At 45.6% G+C, this 5,144-nt stretch overlaps 1 protein-coding gene across 1 annotated transcript in view; it reads right to left on the minus strand.

Moving 5' to 3' along the window:
* Nucleotides 1-2,373: 2,373 nt before the first annotated feature.
* st6galnac3 (ST6 (alpha-N-acetyl-neuraminyl-2,3-beta-galactosyl-1,3)-N-acetylgalactosaminide alpha-2,6-sialyltransferase 3) overlaps nt 2,374-5,144 on the minus strand; it is a 53,991-nt gene continuing 51,220 nt past the window's right edge. The window contains exon 5 of the mRNA XM_030363775.1: nt 2,374-5,144. This exon is cut by the window's right edge and continues 2,819 nt beyond it. The gene's annotated coding sequence lies outside the window, so the exon portion shown is untranslated.

The following is a 5,144-nucleotide window of genomic DNA, read 5'->3' on the forward strand; positions in this document are numbered from 1 at the left end:
CTGTTTAGTCATTTAAGCTTTGAGGTGCAGTACACCTTATGCAAGCAAATGGGTGAGGCCCAAAGCAATCAGAGAGCTGATTAATACAGATTGCCTCTCCAGTAAGGCAGGTAACCACACTTTGCTCTGCTAGATGGGCTCGTGGTTGTGTGCTTTCTTTACGCCATAGAGTTATTCTGCTGGTAGTCAGGGTAAGGCGTAGACTGGGTACCCCCCCACCGTTCGCCCTGCAGAAGGGTCTGGAGAAGAGCAACACATTTCTTTCTGCTTCCGATACCTTTTTGTGGGAGCCAATCACCGAGCTGGCTTCTCCCCTTGGCGCGCTATTGGCTGCTTTAACACAATGAAGATGGGGAAGCGACGGCCAGCAGCCAGTCGCGTACAGAGTCAGTCGAACGAGGCCCGTTGATCACGCCTCTTGTGCTGAAGAAAATGACAGCAGCCTCCCCAGACCAACGTGCAATCTACGATGAAGCTTGGTCTGGCAATATCCAGGCTAGGTAAGACGGTCTCCTCACCCAAACCTCATAAGAGGAGAACGTCCAACACAGACGGAGCAGCCTGGGACCGATGCAGACCAGGAGGCCTTACCTCACGTCCATAAGGTCACCGTTAACACACCGAGTGCTCGCGACAATCCCTAGCTTCACGGCTTACTGGAGGCCTTGTTTCAGTGACGGGGAACAACCTGCCGCTTGAGAGGCTAAAGAATGAAACACAGTGGACCACTTTCCTTCGGTTATGACATTATAAAAGGTTTCATAGTTTCAATTGCGTCAGGGATATCAATGAAGGTCCAAGCCAACCATCCACCACCACATTTCACGAACAAGATGGCGCTATGCTGGTTTGTAAAAGGCAACTTAAATTACTTATTATTTGTATCCAATTTCATTGGCAGAGTCAAACCTTTCAGGAGTTTACGAGTGTGATCCTGTCTTGTAAATTATCCAACCGTTTGCAACATCTAGTGTTTAATTTCGGCTTTAACAAGATGATATTCCATAGTCCCGAATAACTATGACATTGTTAACAATGCTCTGCCTTAGTTGGCTAGGTGGGACCTCGGATACGTCCGCCCTGAGTCTCAAGGTAACACATATTGTTGTGCCGTGTGCAGTGTGTGGGCAGAGCCGTTATTGAATAAACGATGATGGGATTGGGACTCCTACGCCATTGAAATGAAATCTGCTCTCCTCGGACCATTTTGGTAGCCGGTCTTCTCACCTCAGACAAACATTTAAAATAATTGAGTGGACTCCTAGAAAATGCTATGAGACTAATCCAATTTTTACAACTGCCTTTTCCCCGTCCTTTAAGTGTTTAAGGTGATAAAAACGCCCCAAAAGAGTGGCCATCAAATAGAAATAAGCTGCAATATCTTCCAGCAAAGTGCTTGTCGGTTGATGATGCACTTTAATCTCGTCCTTCTTCACGGGGTTTGCAGCGTTTAGTAACACAGGATGCAATCAAAAACACACAGGTCCATTCCAAATGTCATTCAGTTCACACGTTGCTTGTCAAGTGATGACCTGTAAACATGGCATGGACATGTATTGAACTGAGGATATGTAAACATGTTTAAAAAATGTTATTTTATTTGCAGTTTTAGAGTAAGATAAAACATAGAGCAACATTAGCAGTAAAAAAAAGTCCTGGGGATATAGCCCATTTTCAATTTTCTCCCTTCCCGTTTTATTCATTACTGCACACGACCAATAAAAATGGAGGATCCACGAGAGCACTGCTGTTTTATACTCTTGTAAGTATAGCGCGGTTACATAAAAAGAGAAGGCGCCTCTCAGAACTCAGAACGGCCTGAGGTCAGCACATCTCCTCTCCATCTGCAACTCCACCCTTCTCCATCACCCCCACCCAATCTCAGTTTCAAAGATGATATCGCTGATATTAAAGGTCAGCTTCGTTTCGGGCTATATTCATAAACCCTCCATATTCACACATCAGCACAACTGTCAAAAGTTCCCGCAGGTCCGATCAGGGAGTCCTTTTGTTCCATCATTCATCAGAGATCATATAATAGCTCAACCAAATAGGCGCCCGCTTCTACCAAACTATGAACCTGCCCTGGGCCGCAATAAGCAGTAGAACGCGACCAATGGGTCATTTCAATACTACTTTAGATTGAGCATTAAAGGTTTATATTAGTGGATCTTCTTGAGAGATATTGGCTCAGAAATACCGTTCAAAGGAAAGCGAAACCGGCCACTTTATTTAATCTTAATTCGCATCTCTAAATGTAACCACTACAGAATTCTACCTTTCCCATGTTGGCTGGACGCTATCAGCCACCGCAGGGCGATGGTCGAGCACCGATTGCTAGCATGCAGGGCGGATCAAACGCTCACCAGTCACTGCCTGTTGGAGAAACAGTTTATTTGGAACGTTGAGCAGTGGGGAATAGATTCAGAATGCCAACGGTTTTTGTTTACCGTGTTCAACACACATGTGCAGTGGTGATGTGTTTAATTCAGGTGGGAGTTGAATTTTACTTTAATCCACCCACGTAGACGACATCAACAAAAGTCAGAAAACAAATATACAAATTACATTGGAGACATGTTCGGGACTTAGATAGGGGGGTGGAACTCACAAGAAAATGTTTTGTATCTACGCTTACAGTCAACAGCACACAACGGAACACAACAATAGGATATTTCTTAACATAGTGTATTTGTTCCATGCTTTGAGCACAGCCCGTACGGGGACCCATGCAGAATGTTATTTTTGTTTGTCTTTTGTTGTCGTTTTGATGAAGTGAACGGAGTGTTAGTGACAGGGGCAAAACAAACATCAGTGTGCGTACACCAACATCAGTGTCATAAATACATTCCAAACTGCTGGCCCACCCGGCAACGTGACCCCGGCATCCAGGATACGAACATGCCTCACAGGGGCACCTGAAGCCTGAACAGCAAAGGAAAGTGCGTTACAAAACAAAGGTACAAAAGTAACATCGTTCTTTCACCCATTTTTTTGTCCGTGAGTACAAATGCCAGTGTTGTAGTAGAGCATGGGATGGATGAGCAAAATACTTTTCGTGAAGAAAATGAGTGAAATGCTACTTGGAGAATTTGGAGAATAAGAAAGAAAAAAAAGAAGATAATGAAAAAAAAAAAAGTCCACAACCCCCATGTCTCTGAACAGCGTGATACAATCCGAGGCGAAATCTATTTATCTCCCGGATGAAAACCATCTAGTTTGGGTTTCCTAATGCTGGTGTGACACCACGGCTCCTCTCATCACAATTTGGGTTGGTTTCGCTGACCTCAAAATGTCCGTCTTTATCTTCCTAGCAGACAGGGGAGTTAAGATATAAATATTCCTGCGATAATACAAATCCCTTCTGGTGTCATTTTCAGTGCTTTACGCACACGAGCGTTGCTTCTTTTTCGAATATTAGCATACATAGGGCATAGCTACACGGCATATAGCTAAACAGGGGGATTACAATCCAGGGCTCGCCGTTTTACTGTCACGGGTGAAAAAGACACAGGGGTGTTAAACAGGACAGGGTATAAATACATTTTGCAAGCAGCCTAAGCGTTTGACCTTTTCATTCCGTCGAATTGTTATAGAGAGAGAGATTTTGAAAGGTTCACACCCTGGTTTGGTTTAAATCAACATATCTGTTACAGCCTCCGTCCTCGTGAAAACAGCGCACACACACACACACACACACACACACACAAAGTAGAGCACGGCTACTGCATGATTGCACAATCACAGGCCGAGTAGAAATGTATAAAAGATGTATATAAGTCATATAAAATGCATGCTACAGCGAACCGTAGCTTTGTTTTTTCCACTCACTTGGGGACTTTATTCCCCAATTGGAACAGCCGAAAGACAACAACAAAAAATGTCAACGGGTGACGTCCTGCAACGACCAACATCCTCCGTCTTACGGTGGCTGTACGCTGAGCGCCTGCAAGCACTTTCAACCCTTTCACAAACTACAGCGTTTGGAGTGCTCTTTGTTTGCCTGTCCCTCCTCGACTTGCTTCAAGGACACTTCCGCAATTCCGACCTCGTATCTATATGGATACCGTTTTATAGTATACCCCCAGGCCTTCTGCTTCCCCTGGGCCCACTCCAGAACACCCTCACAGATATGAGATTGTCCTGCATGGCCCACAAATGAAAAAAACACACTTTCAGCCTTTCTCCTGCTCCTGCTCCCTCAGCCTCGGGATTCTAGACTCAAAACCGGCCCCAGGAAAACGGCAATACACGCGATGAACAAGCAAAGACGAAAGCAAACGAAGAGAACATAAAAAGGGGAACAATCGCCGCCGCGTGGAGTACAGTGGAGGAAACAGGGGGTCTGAGGTTGGAGTGCTGGAGCGTGTTACGCCGGTTGAGTCAGCCGTTGCATCTCAAAGCCGGGACCAGCGGGATGCGCGCTTGCCTCTTTACTCCCGATGCGGAACTTTTGGTCGGAGAACTTAATCGCTGCCGGAAGAGCAGGCACACCGGCAGGCAGCCATGTCGCTTTTGATTCACAGCGAGCCTGCTCAGAATGAATGGGATGCGGCCGAGCCTACATTCAGGCACACCCAGTCACCCCTATCAGAATGGGTATTAGCTACCATTTCGTTTTTAGCTTTTTTTGTTGTTGTCAGCCCTATTCAGACAGGATTGGTTTCAGACACTGGGGTATTGTAGTTATTACCCCTGAATCCTTCTGATTTAAGCCCTGGCCTACCTTTCACAGGTTTTTTTATGGACCGGGCGTCCTTTTGCCTCTAAAGATTATGCGCACGTCTTTTACCTCTTCTAAAGCGGTCGGTAAGAATATCCCCTCAGCTAATAGCAATCCTGTGCAAATCGACAGTCACGGCGGGAAAGCAGTTTTCTCTGTTTTCCCTGCTTTCCTACGGAGTGTTTTCCTGGATCCATTGTTTGGAGCCTGTTCTCCGAGCTCTCTTGAGGGCGTTGAAGTCCAGTTCTGATGCTGCTCAACCAGCCAAACTCTTTTAATGAGACGTACGTTGGCAGTACTTACTCATGGGATGGCCGACAGACTATGGACATATCTAATACGTTTACAGATGCCGCCTGGCTCTGTCAGTCTAATGAGTGTTAATCGTCAACATTTAAATTTGGCCACAAAATACCCCTGT

Source organism: Gadus morhua, chromosome 8 (assembly GCF_902167405.1).
Source record: "Gadus morhua chromosome 8, gadMor3.0, whole genome shotgun sequence".
NCBI classification, from domain to species: Eukaryota; Metazoa; Chordata; class Actinopteri; order Gadiformes; family Gadidae; genus Gadus; species Gadus morhua.